This window comes from Pelmatolapia mariae, linkage group LG23 (assembly GCF_036321145.2).
Source record: "Pelmatolapia mariae isolate MD_Pm_ZW linkage group LG23, Pm_UMD_F_2, whole genome shotgun sequence".
In the NCBI taxonomy this organism is placed as follows: Eukaryota; Metazoa; Chordata; class Actinopteri; order Cichliformes; family Cichlidae; genus Pelmatolapia; species Pelmatolapia mariae.
This window is the reverse complement of record NC_086246.1, coordinates 32261184-32282529: the sequence shown is the minus strand read 5'-3', so window position 1 is coordinate 32282529 and position 21346 is coordinate 32261184. Positions and strand designations below refer to the sequence as shown.

The following is a 21346-nucleotide window of genomic DNA, read 5'->3' as shown; positions in this document are numbered from 1 at the left end:
TGAGATGTTGTACTTGGAGAAGACTCTCCTGAGTTTCTCTGATAAACGTGCTACATAAGGGATGACAATGTTGTTCATTTTGTCCTTCTGGTTCTCCTTAGTTGGTGTCTGAGCTTCTTTACTGTGAATCTTTGCCAATTTTATGAAATCCCACTTGGGATAACCATATGTTTTAAGAGCTTCCTTTACATGTGTGTGTGTTCCCTCTTTTTCCCTTTTGGCTTAGCGGGAACATTTTCTGCCCAGTCCAGATTACTTCAATTTTGTGCTCTAGCGGGCGGTGATAGTCCAAGAGTAAGTATTAGTCCATGTGTGTGGGCTTCCGGTAAACTCCAGTGTTGAGGTTTCCATTCGCCTCAATGCGTATGGCACAGTCCAGGAATGGCAAACTATTATCTTTTGTGTCTTCCGTTGTAAACTTTGTTTCTATACACTGACTTGATGTGAGTAGTGAAGTTTTCTACTTCTTGGGCTTTGATTTTGACCTAGGCGTGATTCACATATCTGTACCAGTGGCTAGGTACTGTCCCTTTAAAAGGGACAGCACTTAGCAAATGAGGAGCTGTCAACTGTTGAGTGGTAAACTTTGTACCAAAGAGCCGTTGTATGGCAAATCAGTTTTCACGCACTCCTTCTTTATGTTTCTATACACTGACTTGATGTGAGTAGTGAATGTTTCTACTTCTTGGGCTTTGAATTTGACCTAGGTGTCATTCACGTATCCGTACCAGTGGCTAGGGACAGCACCTCTATTCTACACATACCTCACTGAACAACTAGCCTATTCACGCCAGCCTATAGAACACAGGACAGAGTTTTGCTGTGTGTGTTTCTTGAACCTTATGCATGTATACTATCTTGAGTCCATACACTTTGCAGCTTTTACTTTTGTTGTTACTTTTGTTGTTACTAGATCCAGAACAAAAGTAGAGTATAACTTAGCCAGCAGCTGTTGTTTTTACTAAGTTCTCTGATTATTATCTAGTTATCATAAAAAAAGCTCAATTCTAGCATTACATTTTTGAGATCAAGTCACTGTGGCGATTGTGCTTCAGTAATGTACATTTAACTCCTTATTTTCCATAAAGTCACTAAGTAACCCTAGAATGTGGGAGAAATCAAGCTAACAACATATAATAGCTGAATATAGTTGAGATGCATCTAGCTGGGATGATGCCAGTTATTGGGAATTGATAGAAATGATACACTCACTGGGAAAAAAAAAGAAAATAAAGAAATGAAAGTGAAACAAGTTCATTTTAATCTTTGACTTGAACATTGAATGACAGTATCTTTATAACTTTTGGGTTTGAAGAGAGCCGTCTCTTCAAGAGATTAAGTACGTATCATTGTGCAGGCGTTTTGTAAAGTTTCCTTGGTTGTTGTTTTGTTTCACTTGTGTGTGGTTCCCCAGGGTTTCACCTGTTTCTTAGTTAATTCCTCTTCATCTAAGGTTCATCTACTGTTCAGTTGCCATGTTGAATCATTACCAGTGTAATACAGTGCACTGCAGGAATAGTTGCTTTGTTTGTTGTTAGTTTTTGCAAAACAAAACAACAAAAAATCCACTCTGGATTCGCCATTTTAGGTAGATTTCTTAGATGCCGGGTATTCAGCCAGTCGTGTACTCAGTCACTTTTCACTACCCACCAAGTCAAAGCCCTTGCCTGAAAATGTTGTGATAGCTGAAGCAAGTAGTTCATAAGAGATAACCTGCTGGCAGCCCTGAGCTGAAGTTGTTTTTCGTAGAGAAGAGAGCTTTAAATGTCAATAAAACCTGTACTTGTAAAGATAAAATAAATACAAATAAAAAAGGAGCATCATCATGTGTATCATTCTTTAAAAAAATACAGATGATTGCTTTATTTAAAAGTAAATTGGGTATTTTAAAAGTTAAGTTGTAATCTGTGTGAAGTATCATAAAGGTACTGCAGGTATTGCTATGCAACACTATGCATTTTGTTTACAGCTGGCTGAATACGAACAAGTGTTTACGTTGCCTTTTGATGGGAGGAAATATGTTGTTAATACCAACTGAAATGCTTGGTATGCAGAACTAAACTAGTCTGGTTTTGGTTTCTGCTAAGACTCTGTTGTTTTTTTTACCTTCATCTGCAGTTACACACATGAGGATGGATTTTTATATTTTTTATGTATTTTCCTACACTCAGAAAAATAAAGGTGCCAACTGGAACCAAAAGTGGTTCTTTAGACTGATGCCATAGAAGAACCTTTTTTGGTGCCACAAAGAACCTTTCAAACAATGGTTCTTTGAAGAACCATTTCTTTCAGTGGTTCATTGAAGAACCTTTAAAGGTGCCCCAAAGAACCATTTCTTGATGGTTCTTTGGGGCACCTTTAATGGTTTTTCAAAGAACCTTTTTTAAAAAGGTCCTTCAAATGGTTCTTTAAAAAACCATTTTAAAGAACCTTTTTTGAAATGGTTCTTTAAAGAACCATTATAAATCTTTCAAAATAAAATGTATCATAAATTGAATTTGAGTAGGGTAAAATAAATACGAGCACAGCATAGACATATATTAATGGTTTATTGACATTTCGTAATATACCAAAAGACAAAAAGGCATTTTAACCCTCAGCACAACATCACTACTAATACATGTCACATATTAGTCATTTAAACAATAATAATTAAACATTTTTACTATACTATAAATAAATATATGTAAATACTATATCTATAGATAACACAACAATTAATACATGTATTGTTTAATTAATAAAACATCAGAAAATGATAAAACATATTAGAAATAGCAATAGCTTCATAACAGACCAATAAATCAAGACATTTTCATCAGCAAATGTTTGCTGATTAATTTTTGATTAAAATTATCAATGAACTTCAGCCTTACCTTATGCAAGGTAAGTTTCATGTTGGACTCATGGTTCTTTGTTAGTCCAGTTTAGGATAATGTCTCTTGACGTATGTATCATATCAAATATATGTCATATCAAAACAACCCCAACACCTGCAGTTGTTTCAGCTTTTCACAGGTGTTTCCTGTCAGCTGGTCAACCTCACTCAGGTGGACATCCATATCAGCCAACCAAACGACAAGGTCCTCCCTTTGTGCTCCAAATCCCTCCCACTCTGAGACAAGGAGCTGAGAGAGAGAAAACAAGGGTCAATTATAAAGAAGAGAGAAAAGTGAAACCCTCCTCAGAAGGTCTGACTCGCATACCTGCAGTCGACCTGTGATGGACTCCTGTTTGGCGTTCACGTCATCCCAACGACGGCCGCACTCCCTCGCTGTTGCCAGCAGCCGAGTCTATGGGCTCAAAATGTGGTCATAAATATTTTGTACTTGTAAATCAGTTTTGTATGTGTAAAAAGAATTTGTGTGTGCGTAAAAAAGATTTGTATGTGTAAAAAAGATTTGTGTGTGCGTAAAAAAGATTTGTATGTGTAAAAAAGATTTGTATGTGTAAAAAAGATTTGTGTGTGTGTAAAAAAGATTTGTGTGTGCGTAAAAAAGATTTGTGTGTGTGTAAAAAAGATTTGTATGTGTAAAAAAGATTTGTGTGTGCGTAAAAAAGATTTGTGTGTGTGTAAAAAAGATTTGTGTGTGGACTTTGCCAAAAAACCCCTGCAAGTTACAAGTACGGATTTTGACCCTATTTTTCTTCCTTTCATCTGATTGGTCAATGTCATGTCAATCACAAATGTAACAATCCAATCAGAGAACAGATGGGTTTGGCTGTCGGAGGGGCACTTTTTTGAACTGCAGGTCCTTGAAGGGTAATACAGTTTGAAGCTGGAGGATCTCTATATAAATATCCGATAGCAGCTAGGTCCTTTAACTTTCAGCAGCTGTTGAAAGGATAAAGTTGTGGTATGTCAGTGGTTAGAAATACCATCATTACTTTAGGATTAGTTTAACACAAAGTCAGGGCTGACCCGGGACCATTGCTGTGAGTCACAGTGCGCAGCATAAAAGTCCTTTCACATCGGACACAGGATGTGCTGCTAATGCTAACTGCTAACTAAAAGCAAAGGATCCAGAATTTGTTGCGCTGGCTGCTGAGCTCTGTGGGTTTTTGCAGCAGCTCTACCTGTACTAGATGCACCTGCTCCTTGTCGTTTCTATCTCTGACTTTATGTCCTCTACAAGAGTTTCGGGGGGGGGGGGGTTTGCTAGTTCTTCAAATGTTCAATAAAAACATGTATGCTAATTCATAACGAAGAAAGCTTTGCAATGAAGACTGTCATTTCCAAAACACTGCCCCCCCCCCCCCCCCCCGCGGTCCGCAGCGCTGTTGAAAAGGCTGTGGAAGTCCCTGTATTAAGCACATAGACCTGTGACACAAAAATCACCAAACTCAGACCACAGACTGTTTTCCTTCGTGGTGATAAAGGAAAACGCTGAGTTGGCATGTAAAAGGGCATTTATTCCCTTCAAAGACCTGCAGTTCAAAAAAAGTGCCCCTCCGACAGCCAAACCCATCTGTTCTCTGATTGGATTGTTACATTTGTGATTGACATGACATTGACCAATCAGATGAAAGGAAGAAAAATGGGGTCAAAATCCGTACTTGTAACTTGCAGGGGTTTTTTGGCTAAGTCCACACACAAATCTTTTTTACACACACACAAATCTTTTTTACGCACACACAAATCTTTTTTACACATACAAATCTTTTTTACACACACACAAATCTTTTTTACGCACACACAAATCTTTTTTACACACACACAAATCTTTTTTACACATACAAATCTTTTTTACGCACACACAAATCTTTTTTACACATAAAAATCTTTTTTACACATACAAATCTTTTTTACGCACACACAAATTCTTTTTACACATACAAAACTGATTTACAAGTACAAAATATTTATGACCACATTTTGAGCCCATACGAGTCTGCAGGGTGCCCTGGAAGAGCAGAGTTAATGTTCGACGCCTCCTGATCAGACTCTCCAGCTGGATGAGTCGAGGTCCCGCCTCTCGCCGCTGCCTCTGAACACACAAACACAAATTGCATGTGAAGCAGGAGGTGCAGATTTTTTTGCTGTTCTTTTCTAAATCCAGGCTTGATCACGTGGAGGTATTTGGAAAACCTTTTTAGCCAGCGGACGACTGTTGTCTCGCAGAAAGTCAAATCAAATGTATGCAATACACAAGTAATTCACAAGAACACATTATAAAAAAGTCCCGTTCTTACGTGATTTCAAGTGAATTCTGCATCAAAACAGGGTAACAGAATTAAAACGAGTGTTTGCAGCAAATGTGAGCACAAAGTCTCACTTTGTACAAGCCTGCTATTAAAGTTCTCCTCTATGCAGACGACTTTCCTGTTTTCAAGGCACAACTTGGATCTGCTATATAAATCTTATGTATACACGCTAAATGACACAGTAGTGTGCACGGCTACAGATTCGGATCCCTCATCCTAATATGGTCCCAAAAGGCTCACAAAAAAAACCATAGCAATAGCAATAAAGCAAATGTTGAGGCTTCAAAATACAAAGTCCATAAACCAATGACTGACATGGGTTTTATCACAAGGGTGATAAATATACAACATGTGTTTTTAAGACTAAAAGTATAATACAGATTTTTAGTCTGAGAGATTTGATGTTCATTTACCTGCAGATGCACTATAAGTGCCTGCTCTGTGGTTTTCCACAACGTTTTGCAAATAACTATTTAATACAGGAAGTAGGTAAACTAAAACAAGTCATCATTCTTTGTGAGAGGACCATATTAATGAAACAAACCTCAATGACATCATAGAGATCCCTAAAGATGCTTCTGCTGCTTCTCTTCCTCCTCATCCTAAGCTTCCTTCTCCTTGTCCTCGACTTCCATCCAATTGTAATTAAATCTAATTGTGTTTCTCCCTCCTCTTCCTCATTTTGTTGGAGCTGTGAACAGAATTAGTGAATCTGAATTAATTTGTGCAAACGAGAAAAATCAGCTTTTGGGTCAGAGGTGCTCTTGTGATTTAAGCCGGGTAGAGTAGATTTATGTGTTGATGCTACCTGCTTCAGCTCTGGCTGCTGAGTGATATTTACACCCTGGCTGGATTACAAACTTTAACCACGTGCTGAACTTTGGCACAGTGTTGATACCTCTTGTTAGTATAATGGCCTCTTCTTGGCTTAATGTACGATGGTGGATAAATGAACTGTACAAAGAAAATTTTACTATATTACAAAAGGAAATCCATCTTGGTAACATCAATGACCGGAGCATAACTTGTCGACTAGTCCGAAAATAAGTTATACAGGAACAGTCACACCTTCTCATGTGTCACATTTCTATTCATTCAAAACACTTATGCATTGCTGTATTTCATACAGCTCTTACAGAATTCAGTACAGGCTCATGTGAGTATTTAATGTAAGGCTCAGCTCTACTGAATTTCTGAGTTTCTAGAGCAGACACAGAGCTCATGTCAAAACAGGCTTCAGGCGCCATATTAGTGACTTTAACAATATTATAAATTTTAATATCGGTCTAGCTGACATTACGTTCTGTAGGCAGCACGCAATTGAACCACATATTTTAGAAGCCAAAGGTTCAAATTAGTTGGGAGCACCTTCACTTAATTATAACAGTGGTTTTGTTAGGAAAACAGTTCTGTATACCGATACTAAATTGCGTGAACGTCAACGGCTAATGTATCTAACAAGCTAACCGTTATTGTTAGCACAACATTAACAGCAAGTTACAATGACCTAGTAACAAAAACAAAACAGTAAAAAGGTTTTAATGAAAATGTTTTACCTTTTCCAACAGTCCCAGAATCCAGAGCTTCAAAGATCAGCAGGTACTGAAGACTGCTATCCGTTTCGCTGTCACCGTCCGTGAGAAAGTGTTTTTTCCCCTTAGAAAGTTCAAGGCCCGCAGCTTGCGCGATCTCTCTGCACATGCGCATCCCAACGATTGACTCCCCTCCCCTCTCTTTCGGGAGGTTGCCATAGTTTGACGTGTTCTAACGTCACTCACTCTCTCTCTCTCTCTCTCTCTCTCTCTCATTTATTTGGCTCGAAACACATATTAACAAATTGCTCAGTGATGAACAAGTACTCAGAGCATTTACCTAAACAGTGTGCTTTGTCAAAACTAAGTAAGTGTGTTCATTACATTGACATTCTGTTGTGCAATTGTTATTTGCTTGTATTTTATAATTTGACTTTACATACTGCTGGGTGGTTTGTAAAGTTTACAATAACTAGTATTATCATTATGCTATATTTTCGAATATATATAATAATCTCAAAAGTAATGCCTTGAAGCAGAAAATAGTAATACTTTATTAAAATTTAAAACTAAAGTACAGTATTTGAATGTGTGTATTGTGTCTACTACTACTACTCATCATATTCATAAACTTCTTAATAATAAATTCCATAGTCCATATAAATTCCATATTCTATTACCACATTATTTGTGATCAGTGGGTTTGCGGGGTTAGGGGTGTTGGGGGTAGGGTCTTTAGGCTTTGGCCCCCATCCCTGCCACCAGTATATTTTTAAGCAAGTATTTCTAACTTTTATTTGAATATTCAGTTTCCTATAATCTGCTCTTAAAGGGTAACCCGCCCTCCCCCTTCGCACACACATGCACACAAACAAAACACACAATATAATTCACAACCTCATTATAGTGAATAAATATTTATGCCATTTTACACCATCAAACTTAGATAGCTAAGGATGAAGAACCTTTTGTTCTTTAAAGAACCATTTGTAATAGCTGAAGAACCATCTACAAAATAAAAAGGTTCTTTGACGTATGATGTTCTTTAAAGAACCATGAAGACATCTGAAGAACCATTTAAGAACCATAATTTTTCTGAGTGTAGTCCTTTTTAAACACAGCAAGAGATTTTTAACACAGCATTTCCAAATGTCCTAGTTTTATTTTGGCTCTCACATTATTTTCCTTTGTGCAAAGAAACAAAGTTCTACAAAAAACAAAGGCCAGGGTAAAAAGTTGTTAGCTCCCCAATGTCAATATTCAACAGTCTGCACTCTTTTCTTCTAGTTCTCAGCAAGTCTCACACACATCTCCTGAGAAATCCCAGTCCTGTCTTTGGCAAATCTCTCAAGCTCCTCCCCATTTGATTTTCTTCTGGATGAACTTTGGTCTTCAGTTCAATTCATAGATTTTCAATGCAGTTCAAGTCAGGGCTTTGTTCAGGCCGGTCAGGCCATTCCCTTTGGTTTTCCGGAATTAGTTCTTCACTAGGAACAATTTATCTGTTGAAAGACAAGGTGATGAACAAGACCGAGCTTTGCTGTTGATGCTTGAGGTTTTCTTTCAAAGTCTTCATATACTTATTTCTCCACGATTCCTTGAACCTTGATGAGATTCCCAGAGCATCCCAACCGCATAATACTCCCATTACCATGTTCCCCTGTGGGGATGTCATTCTTTGTGTTGCACACCTCTCCCTCCTTTTTGCAAACATAAAGAGTATCGTTAGGGTTTTCTTATCTGGCCAAAAGATCATGCTTCCAATGTGCATAATATTTCTCTAGGTTGACCTTCAGTTTGGCCTGAAGGTGTTTCCTCTGCAGAAGTGTTTCTCTTGGCCTGGAACCTTGCAGCATGTTCAGGATTCTAATGTCTTTTTTGAAACTACCTCACTTGGCTAAGTCATTAACTAGGTTTTGACAGTTTTTTGTTTTGTTTTGGTTTTTTTTTCACAAAAAAAAAAAAGATTGGGGGGCCTAATAATTTTGTCCCCATCTGTAGTTGTTGACCTGAAAAAGAAATTTATAGTCGCATACTCCTGCACTCTCTTATGTCTGTACCAGTATTTCCGTTGATAGAACAATTACAAAAACCTTAAAAAGCAGTCAAACAGATATCTGTAACAGAAAGTCAGTAATTTTTTTTTCAGTGTGTAATTAGTTTCTAGACATAAGAAATATTCATAATCTTGTAAAATGAGGTGGAAAGTGTATTATATTGTATGTGCTGTGTGTTTTTTTTTTTTCAGGTCCCACAGGTTGAGCATGATCGCACCAGAGATGACAGTATCATTTCAAAGGACACTCCCACAAAATTGTGCATAAATAGAGACATCAGTACTGCTACATCAGCAGAGCAGTTCATCAAAGGAACTTCTTGGTGTCATTAGCAGAGGTAAGACAGATAACTTTTGAAAAGATTTCACTCAGTGTCAGGTTTGGGATTAATTCATTGTCAAAAAAAAAGAGAGAAAGAAAATCATAAAAAAAATATTATCAGAATTCTTTAACCATCAGGATTTTTGTTTTACTTTCAGGGGTGAAAATGGTTGATTATGAAGTCATTGTGCTCACTGGCAGTCTGGGCTTTGCCACCACTTTTGACAATATCTACATTAAGCTGGTTGGCCTTAATGGATCGAGCAAACGCAAATGCCTGTGGAGCTGCATGCCATCTTTCTACAGCGGTGCAGTAAGTCAGAAATACTCATCTCCATGTTTAAATGTGTGTCATGCTTGCTGATCTTTGGCTAAATTAGATTAAACACTGATTTATTACATCAAATACATCATTTTTTTCCCACCATTAAAGTAGATGTTTCATAAGAGCCTAGCTCCCAATTATAATATATATGTAATCTTGGTCACTTGTAAATGTTCCAAAGCTGATGTGTCATTACACTAGGTATCACGTTTTACTGTGACCTGCCCAGTCTCCCTTGGAGAGCTTTTGCTGATAGAGGTAGACAAAGAACATCGGTTACTCCTTCCAGACATGTCTTGGTACGCTGCCAAGGTAGAAGTGACTTCCCCTGAAGGAGACACCTACCACTTTCCTATCTACCAATGGATCACCAACAGCGATGTCCACCGCTTCAAAGAGGGAAAAGGTTTGTGGAAACATGCTTGCCTGACATCATGCATGTAATTTACTGAACAGGAAAAATAAAACCAAAAGATAAAGTATAAAGAATAATGTCAAAAATTCAAACCATATATATTTAAATGTAACTGCTGTAAAACAGTAAACATTACTATGTTTAAGCTCTCAGAGCCTCTCAAGAAAAAAACAGTCTTCTAGCCAAGTACAGTCGGCAGGAAGAGCTGGAGAAGCAACAGCAAGTCTATTGGTAAGAGTGCTTTCAGCTGGGAAAAAGAGGGAATTGCACACTGCATGAAGGCAGACAATGCCCAGTCACTGCCCTATGACATCCGCTTCTCTTTAACTAAGACTGCAGAAATGACCTACATTTCAGCCAAAGGGTGAATGCCTTAACTATCCATCTATAGACATAATGGAATTATTAAAATCATCTTAACACAAACTGTTGTATCTTTACTTTATAGATTGGGGCAAATGGGACTAATGCAAATACTGGAGTGGAAAAAGGAATTTACTCGTATGGAAGATATTAGTCTCCTGTTGCGTATCCATCAGACTAAAACATCAGGTAATGAAATTATCACTAAACTACTCTCTAAAGATGACAATTGACTCAGGAGTACCTAATTCCCAGTAAATAAGGTTGTGAAATCACTATTCCACTATTTTCTCTGGGCTTCTTCTGAAACCAAGAGAAAATTACAAGTATATGAGATTTTTAAAAAGTTGTTTATCTATCAAAACATGTATATTTAACCAATTCCAATAAAGATTCCTGTTTAATATCTGGAAGGTTCAGACTCATAGTTACATCCATGAACTTAAAGTCTGTTTTATTTTACGATGAAGTCAAATTATGTTTTATTTCCAGATTATGTTCAGAAACATTGGAATGAGGACGCTTTCTTTGGCTACCAGTTTCTAAATGGCGTCAACCCCATATTGATCCGACGCTGTACAGCACTGCCAGTCAACTTTTACATCACTGATGAAATGGTCTTCCCTGATGGTCAGCATAATCTCAAAGACGAAATGACGGTAATTGTTCAATTCCCATCAAATGCTGTAAAGAATGGCCAGAGAAGTTTTCTTTCCCTAAAGGCAAGGTCTTTCCCAACTGTCACTGGAAATTGGAGGATGAAATTATGGTAATCCCGATGAACTAAAGTTGATTGTTATCTGGTTTATCTGTTTGGCAATGTGAGAACATTTACACGTTTACTTTGTAAATGTAATAGCGTGAGTATGTGTATGGAATCAAATTATTGTGCCTTCTTTCTGAAATTTAAAACAGAAGGGCAACATCTTCCTGTGTGACTATAAGATTTTGGATGGAGTGCAAGCAAACACCATCAATGGGAAAAAACAGTACTTGATGGTTCCCCTTGTTCTGCTCAGGAAAAATGAAGAGGACCAGCTGTTGCCAATTGCTATTCAGGTAAGTTTAGGACTTTGGTTCTAAATTCAAGTACTATCAAGGTTATTTTCGTTTACAAGAAAAAATATTAGCCTTGCTGAATATGATAGTCGCAGTTAGATCAGCTGCTAATTGATCTCGACAGCAGCAAAGACTTCTCTTTGTTATGAAGTGAAGTTGACCCACCTAAGTTTGATTTGTGGAAATCCAAATGTAATAATCATCAATGTCATCATCATTTGCATTCAATGAAGTTGGCAAAAACCCCGTCATTAATGGATCTTTATTCTGTTGATTGCATGGGTTGCAGGAGTGGCCACAGTGGCTGACTGTTATGTGGATCAGAGTCCTTGATAGTTTTATCCCTGTTTGCTGTAACTCTGTCTTTAGGAATGGGATTTCAACTCTCTGGTGTGGAAAGAATCCAAGCTTGTGTATGAGAAAGCGACCAGGAATGGGTATAATTGCATTACCTCAGCTCTGTGCTTTTACTTTGGGGTTGCCCCTAGCCTGCATGTGTGTCCAACTGGTCTCATTGGAGCACCCAGATTGGTTGAATAAGATGCACGAGATTTAATTTTCATGCTGGAGGACTTAATTGCTCATGTGGGCAACGACAATGAAACCTCAAGAGGCAAGTAAGAATGCCTTGCTTATCTGAGCCTGAGTGATGTTCTGTTACTGGATCTCAATGTTAATCACAGATTATCCATAATAAACACTTCAAGCTTAAGTGCATCTGGCACCAAAACACCAGGTCTGGGACAATTCCTACCTCTGCAGAACTTCAACTGCATTGTGAAGCAGGCAAGATGTGGGTGCGTGAAGTTGCTCCAGTTGGTAGTTGGTGCATGTCATGTTGGCAGTCTACAAACCGAACAATAGGCACCAAAGGTTAAGAGTGCTGTCAAATCAAAGGAGGAGTTTTTTTTAAACTTGGTTAATTTATAGGATGCTAATGGGTGATTACAGTTACTGGTAGGCTAAGCAGAGTGCTGCTCTGGCAGTGGCTGGATCAAACACATTGATGTGGGAATAGTTTAGTGAGATAATTCTGGCAGAGAAGGCAGCTTCCTGTTTTATGCTGCTTACTTAAAATAAGGATATATTCCTCCATGTGTGGAAGCAGGGTCATTGTGTGGGTCAAGTGGGACGACCATCCCATCATTACTGATATCAATCAAGACAGAAAGTAAAAGAAAAACAGGAATAAAAACTGGAGTACATCAGACTGCAACATTTACTTAAAACACTTTCATTTTTTAAATAGATAAAAATAATAATGACCATAACTGTATTCACATCATTGGTGCAGAACTCTACAAAAGTTTCAATTTATCATCTGACCCCTTTGGGAAAACTGAATTACCCACTGTTGATGAAAACCTACACAAACCTTGCTGTCTGGTCTCTGGGAAGAACACGGGGCATTAAAAACACACTTTGTATTTATTTATTCAGTACTAACACATTAATTGAATTTACAACATGTTTGTCTCGTCTGCTGCAGCTGAAGCAGAAACCAGCAGAGGACAACCCAGTCTTTGTCCCTACTGATTCTGAGTATGACTGGTTGTTAGCCAAAATCTTTGTGAGGAGTGCAGATTTCAACCTGTATGAACTGAATGCTCACCTGCTGCGCACTCACTTGCTGGCTGAGGTTTTTACAGTCTCATTGCTGCGCAACCTGCCCATGGTGCATCCTCTATACAAGGTAACTAAGGCTGAGAAGCCTTCATGCTTCTAAGTTAAGCTACACAGCTAAATAACTTGATTGTGCAGCAGTGAAACACAGGACTACACACAAAGAACGTGAATATAAATCATCAGAAAAGAAAGGAAAAAGTACTTTTCTTAATGAATTTTCCTCTTTCCGTCAGCTTCTCAGACCTCACACTCGCTACACTCTTCAGATCAATTACTTGGCTCGGGACCTTCTGATCTCTGAGAATGGATCTTTTGCTAAGGTATAAATAGTCCAATATATCTTCTTTTTAAGTATCATGTAGTCTCCTCTAATTGTGCCTTGACTATTCACTAGTTTACAGCTTCTGGTGGAAAGGGTGCTGCCGAAATTCTGAAGAAATCACTGGCCACCGTGACCTACACCTCCCTCTGTATCCCAGATGATATTGAAGAGCGTGGATTGAAAGATGTACCAAACTTCTACTACAGAGATGATGGACTCAAGCTTTGGGACATCATCCACAGGTTATATCACAACTTTGTCTGACAACACATAAAATATATAAAAAAGGAAAATAACTCCATCCCAGTTTGTGCTCCACACACAGATAAGGCCTTTGTTAAGAGATTTTACTGTTTTATTATACCTTTTTGTAAAGCTTATGTTTTACTTCATTTAACACGGAAACTATGTGGAAATAACTGCTCTTGTATAACTGCTTGTGACCACTTGTAAGATCGCGGAGCGACCATCCTGGGTACACTAAAGTCACTGTAAGAAAGTGAGTGAGAGCATAGACTAATAGACGCCGACACCAGCCCTCTGGTGATCCGAAAGGTGGAGGAAGGGCTGATTGGGTATATCCCGCCCTTTTGCTTCTCGCCTTTGGTCTACTTATCAGAGTAGTCAGGTGCGCCAGGTCATCATGAAGCGGCTCCTGATCTCACTAACCCTAGCGGTGCTGGCTGCATGATGCCTCCTACTATTCGATCTGGATCAAAGACGTCACCAGAAGAGAGCTTGGACACATGATGATTCACATCATTATGCTATGACACAGGATAACATCCATCCCTGGATGAACAACGCATGGTATCGATATATACATGACAGCTCACCCAGGAAAAACTGCTATGTTTGCTCCCATATGGGGTTCCGATGTCCCAGAGGAATTCAAACTTTGGACTGAAAGACAAAAGGTTACTCACGCACTCTTCCCATGGGTGGGAGTAGGAAAACACGCTTTAAGAATAGAGACTTTAAACTACCGTTTTGGACTGTTTCTGAATGCTTCCTGCAAAGTCAACAGCGAACAGAATGAAGAAATAGATCTGATAATATATATTCCAGCAACGTGACAGATGCTTTAAAGGTTTTGAAACAGCTCCAGAACGTGCAGTCAAAGGAATATGTGGATGGAGGCACTGACTGACAGGTTGAGATGGTTATTAAGTGGCTCATGGACTGTTTTGTTATATAAAGGTCTAATAGCCTAGGAGTTTTACTCCTGTTATTTTGTGTATTTTCAATATGCCTTCTTCCATGTTTAAGGAAATTGATTATCAAGATGATTTTTATATCATTAACGGCTTACGTTTCAGTACCAATGAATGAACACAATGATGAGGATGATCCCGATGGAGATGATGATTCTGTGTAAAGAGTTGTAATTATTCATAAACTATGGTTCTAATGACGAAGTGATTGAAAATGTGAAACCAAGAGGTCATATTCTGATATGTGAAAAACCATGATTATGTACACTGTTAAATTCGTAAAAACAGGAGGGAATATGTTAAGAGATTTTACTGTTTTATTATACCTTTTTGTAAAGCTTATGTTTTACTTCATTTAACACGGAAACTATGTGGAAATAACTGCTCTTGTATAACTGCTTGTGACCACTTACAGAGAAAAACAGGAAACGCCTAAGGCATTTAAAACTAGAAGATCACGCTGTAGTCACGAGGAAGAAGACGTATAGTAGAGTTAATCTAAAGGGGAAGCACGCCGTTGCCCTTATGAGAGTTATGAAAGGGTGTATTGTGAACGAGGGTATAAATAAAGTGGGAACTGATGTCTCAGTGTGAGTCTCCACTGAGATCACCCATGTATATACATGCTTGAGTTGTGTCTTTCTTTGCTTGCTGAAATGATTTTCTGACAGCCTTGTACTTTGTGCTTGGTTTTTTTTTTTTTAAATTATATGAATTTATCCATGCAACCATGTTTACTATTCATCCATTCCCAAAGGCTTACCAAAACAAAATAGTCCCTCATGCCTTCCCAGTGAATAGTTTTCCTTTACATACCAATCTCTCTCTCAATGTCAGTGGCGGGAAATAAACTTGATAAGAGGAGTAAAAACTCTAATTACAGAGTGGAAATGATTTTCACACATTTTATATACTTGTTAATCATCTGTTATGCATTATAGTTTTTTTGTTTTTTTTTAATTAGTGTGCGTAGAAAGCTTCAATGAAACCAAAAACAATGTTTGAATGTGTCCCCATTTGTCCAAAGGTTTGTGGAGCCAGTACTCACCCACTACTATGAGACTGATGCTGATGTCCAGGAAGACCATGAACTGCAGAACTGGATCAGAGAAATTTTTGAACATGGCTTCCTTTCAAATAACAATTCAGGTGATGATAATGTGAATGTTGTATATTATCATGAAATTGTTTTAATTGAATTTATGTGTTCACAGTTTATTCTTTTGTATTTATAGGAATTCCACAGAAATTCACCACTAAGAATGAGATGGTCAAGTTTGTCACCATGGTGATCTTCACTTGCTCCGCCCAGCACTCAGCTGTCAACTCTGGACAGGTGAAGCCTTTTAATTTACCTCAGTTAAAAGTGATTGTGTATTGTTCAGAGAGTGTGGTTTTCCTATGTGAAAGGATGAAGGCCAGTTCTGTGCAGATAAATTGCACTAAACTTTGAGGCTGTCTGAGTATTTGTACACAATCTGACTTTACATTAGCACCATCCTAGCAGCAAATAAGTAGAGCTCACTCCAGTTGGAATCCCATTTATTGTACAATCATTTGACTGCTACAGTGTTGACCCTGTTTTTCGGTGAAAACACAACATCCAGAGCAGAATCAGCTTTCTGGAATTTCCTTCTCTGGATGATTGAGCATATATCAAGCAGTGAATGGTATTTGACTTGTCCCCAGTCCCCAGTCTGCCCTCTGTCTGGCCAAAAGCTCAGCCAGTGATTCATCAAAGACAAAAGTGACGTATGAATGTTTTTGCTAGAAATATGTCTGACTGGGACTGAAATTTAAATCGACATTTTACACCTTCATCTTCTTTGTCCTGGTGCCTATAATAGTTCAGCCATCAGGCTAGTTGACATCATGTAATGTTAGCTACCGCAAATTCACTAACTGTTCAAGCATTGGTGATATTCAGCTTTGCACCTTCATTTAGCAGTCTAGCACTGCTGTACATTTTAGCAGTTTTTTTTCTCAAGATAGGAACTTGCCAGCTGATTTTTTGCTACCTATGTAAACCTCATAAATCCATTATATATACTGGATTTTAAAAAGCTTAACACCTAGGAGAGCAGCCACATTTTATTGTATTGTTTTTTAATGTAATGGTTTTTAATGTCACATTCTAATGTTTCAAAGCTATACTTCAAGGCCTATTAATAGATATGTTTATCCATTACTTTCTCAATGCAGTATGACTTTGGTGGCTGGATGCCCAGTAGTCCTACCTCCTTGCAGCTTCCCCCACCAACAACAAAGGAGACAGCAACTGAGAAAACGATGTTGGACACATTTCCCAGTGTTAACACCACAGTGCATGCCATGGCCACCTTATGGCTACTTAGCAAGGAGTCATCTGACCGTGTAAGTGCTCTGCAAAGGCTTTATAAAAGACAAAGATCATCATGTATGTGTGTATTTTATGTAATACAAAGAAAAATGCAAAGAAAAAAAATTGCCCATAGTTGAACAAGAAGTAATTGTTTAGTTGATATAATGTCAATCTCACCAGGTCCTACTTGGCCACTTCCCCGAGGAGCATTTCACTGATAAATTTCCTCGCAAGAGGATAATGGAATTTCAAGAAGAGCTCCAAAGGCTGAGTGCAGACATCAAAACCAGAAACAAGGATTTGGACCTTCCATACACATACCTGGATCCAAAAGTGATTGAAAACAGTGTGTCCATTTGAATATTAGAAAGTGTGTTCTCCTTCAGTTTCATATCAATAAACAGGAGGAGAGGGAGAGCGGCGATTCTTCTGGTCAGGCTTTTGTTTCACATCATAATCTAAAAACAGCTTTTAAGCTTATGAACAGGAAAACTAAAATAATTGACCTGCTAGTGACCATGTTAGTGAATATATGTATATATATGATAGGCGTTACAAAATACTGTATAACTGACACATTATGCCACACATCTTGGCATATGCAATGAATAAATTATGTGTGGAATTTGCATGTTCTCCTTGTATCTGCATGGTGTCCTTCTTCAGTCCAAGAACTTGCGTGGTAGGTTAATTGATGACTCAGTGACTGTATGTTTAAATTTAAGCCTTCTTTTCCTTGTGTTAGCCCTGTGATACACTACACACCTTCTAAGGATGTATCCCTGCCTCTCGCCCTATGACGGGATAGGTACCAGTCCCTGCAGCTTTAAAAAGGATTCACATGAATTGTGTACTTACAATGCCCTCCATAATGTTTCTTCCAAAGACAAATTTTTTATAGTTCTTCCTCTGTACACCGTCACAGTGGAATATGAAGGCTTTTGGTGGTGCTTTGCAAAGGCTTTATAAAAGACAAAGATCATCATGTATGTGTGTATTTTATGTAATGCAAAGAAAAATGCAAAGAAAATATCACTTCTTGTTCTTGTTCTGATGGTTTTTAAATTTAATTGTCATTTTAAACAGGAGGCCCACAGACATGTTACTACAAGTGCGTGAGGCCTTGAACACCCCAAGTAAAGATATTAGGGAGATAGCAAAGACTTGGCAAAATCAACAATGTGATGGATTGTTAAAGAAAATGAATGCACTGATCAGCTCAGGAACACAAAAAGTCCTGAAAGACCACAAAACAAAGCTGGGCATGATGACAGAATTATTCCACAGTAAAGAAAAAACATTTTTACAGCATCTAACCAAGCCAACAACATTCTTGAGGAAACAGGTGTATCACTGCCACAGCCAACAAGGTTTTAACCACTGGTTACATTTAACACCAGGAAATTTAGATTAGACTTTGCAAGAAAACATCTAATATAGCTGGCATTGTTCTGTAAAAAACAAACAAAAACAATCTTTGGAGAGGTGAAACCAAGGACAAGTTGTACCAGAATGACAGGAAGAGAAAAGTAGAGAAGAACAGAAACTGTTTATGAGCCAAAGCATACCACGTTATCTATCTAACATGATGGTGGCAGCATTGTGAAACGGGGAAATGTGGCTGCCATTGAAACTGGGCCCCTAGGGTTGTTATTTATAATGTGTACATTATAAATAACAATGTCTGAGTCTGATCGGACTCAGACAAATGCTGCAAAAGTTATTAGACGTTGCTTGACAGTGCAAACAGATAATGACTCAAAACATCCTGCAAAAGTAACCCAAGAGTTTTTTAAGGTAAAGAAAAAGCATATTCTTCAATGGTGAAATCAGTCAACTGATCTTAACCCAAGCTTTTCCATGATTAAATACAAACCTGAAAGTAGAAAGATCCACAAACAGGCAGCAACTCAAACAGGATCCAATAAGGTTCTTGCAGAAAAACTCTGTCCTCATATTCACTATTATGTTAATTTCTCCAATTATTTTTGGTTTATGTCTGCAAATGAGTGAGTGTATAAAAATGACTGTAATTGCTAAGTAGTAGATGAAGAATTAACACAAAACTGCTTGAATTATAGCTGAGAGTATGAACTTCAATTACATTTTAATTGTTTGATTTACATGTGGTGGTGAATGTAGTGTTGTACAGAGGCAAAGCTCTCACTGCACCTCACAATAACACAGTCCTGTGGAGGAGTATAGGAGGGGATGAACACAGGGACAGGACTACATACATTATAACCTCACAGATAGTCATGAAGACAGAACAGAGAGAGAGCATGGAGTCATGGAGACATGACTGGGGGAGCAAAGGTAAACAAACATGGGAACAATGATGGCAGAACAGAGACAAGACTAGGACAGACTGGACACAAAAGGAGAACATAATCGAAAACATAATCACTCAAGAACTAGAAATATAAATAATGAAAACTTAGAGACTCTAGAAAATACTGAACTCAAGACTAACTAATACAGAAAACTAATACACAACTAGAACATGAAAATCTCTCCATTCCAAGAGAACAAACTCTCCCGGCCTTCCTTAACATGGCCTTTGGTAAGTAGTGCTAATGTTTATATTCTCTTGTTCCTTTTTTTACTTTATATCTTTTACTTTTTGTCCAGAATTTTGTAAAGTTTGTTTATAAAAAGACTTGAGTGGTTTAGTGACTGTTTGGCCAGTTTGTCACCAACATGGGACTGAATTATGCCGTGTATGAAGATCTTAGCAGTATCCATGGGGAGGCAGCCTCTGATGATGATACTTCAAACTGAAATGTGAACAGAGAATAATATACATTTTTTAAGCTCACCTTACAATTTAAGTCATCTCAATGAAAATGTCTGCTCTAACAGATTATTTTATATTATATTCAGAAGAGCAAACCTTTAGTCTTATATCAAGAGTAAGAGAAGACTGGTCAAGCCACCTCATGAATCTTCCCATTCCTAACATTATTATGTTCTTTACTTTGTGTTTTTTGTAAGCGTATACATTACAGTATCATCCATACATTTGCACATTTTTGCCATGACACACTCATTGATGTAGAGGCTAAATAACAGAAGGTCTAAGTTTCATCTGAGCTTTCATGACACATGTAGTGCAAAGATTTTACATCAAAGAGAGACAGAGCAATAGAGACACAACATTAGGACTGGGAGACCATGAGATGTCCTGTCAGGTATAAATTCAATCTGACTGGAAACTTTAAAAAATATGTATTTATAGCTGCTAAGTTTATACTAATAGGAAAGGTTTATGAGCAGCATGAATGGTAGTAGGAAGTTCCCCTGACAGAGAAACGAAGTGCCCACTAAAGCTGAGCATACACTGTGCGATTTTTTGGCCCATTTTGAGCAGATTTTTCAGTCATGCGGCTGTCTTGGGGATCTGCCCGAGTTCGCTTTAATCGTGTGTCGTGTAGTATACATTCAATTCAAATTCAATTCAATAAAACTTTATTGATCCTGAAGGTTGACCCCGAAGGAAATTGGGTTAAGGCTTTAACTCTTAATGCAAAACTGCCAATTATATCCAGGTTCGCATCATCAGTGTATCACATGATGCAATATGCAAGAACCATGTATGATACCCCAAGCCTGTTATTGAAAGGGATTGTAAACTTTCTGATACACCTAGTTATAAAAAATGGACTGTATTTCCTCTACAATGTATTCGTTGTGTTCTTGTAAATTTCACTTTTTATTAAAATATGTTTTTTTCCCTGCTTTTGGAAGACTGAGTTGTTTCTGTCTATGAAATAAAGGCCTTATTTAGCTTTTTATGAATGATGGTTAGCCATCACTACATTCTTGCAATTATCACTGACAGTTACAGTTTTTCTCAGTCGCTTTGGTGCGTTTCTCAGATCAGAATTGAAATTCTCATAACTATTAGTTCAACCTCCACAACACTCAGTCATTTGTGCACATCATAGTAGCAATTTCTCCCCTCTCTGAACAAACTGCAAATGATTTTGGACATGAATCAGTTGAGTAAGTACAAATATCTAAAGAATGGTCACTATCTCCTTGCTTTCATCATGAATGTCACAATTATTTATACTTGTACCGGCTGAATAGTCATTGTCCATACAACTAATAGTCTTCATTTCATTGCTTGTGTCAGTGCACTCAAAATTGTTGAACATCTTGTCAAACAATTTGTACACCCATTTTGAAAACCCTATTTTCAAGGAGTTTCCATGAAAATCTCCATAAATTACTTTTCTCAGGTGAACCTTATCTCACACTAATGAAAATTGGTGTGTGTTACTGTTACTTACAACCAATGAAAAGCCTCTGCTATCCAGTCACACGTGAATCGCGTTACAGTATCCCCTACCCTACAAGTATATATATAATGTAAACCAACAGACAGGATTGGCATGAGGTGCATACTGAATCTACAAAACTGGACGCTCTTTATAGGGATCTAATCCCACAAAATGAAAGGGATGATCCTGGTGACAATCGGACAATGTATGTAGTGGTTTGGGATAATGTTAGCTTCCATCACTCTGCTGTAGTCAGGCAGTGGTTTGCAGCACACGACAG

General features: G+C 37.9%; 1 long non-coding RNA gene and 1 pseudogene across 1 annotated transcript; one reads left to right on the top strand and one right to left on the bottom strand.

Annotated features, from left to right (window-relative positions):
* Positions 1–2599: 2599 nt before the first annotated feature.
* LOC134620430 (uncharacterized) lies at positions 2600–6870 on the bottom strand. Its single transcript, XR_010092113.1, has 5 exons — positions 6762–6870; positions 5750–5896; positions 4889–4988; positions 3207–3293; positions 2600–3128 (listed from the first exon to the last, which is right to left on the bottom strand). It is a non-coding gene; the product is annotated as an uncharacterized LOC134620430 (long non-coding RNA).
* Positions 6871–9281: 2411 nt separating this feature from the next.
* On the top strand, positions 9282–17724 carry LOC134620420 (hydroperoxide isomerase ALOXE3-like; annotated as a pseudogene).
* The last annotated feature ends 3622 nt before the right edge of the window (positions 17725–21346 follow it).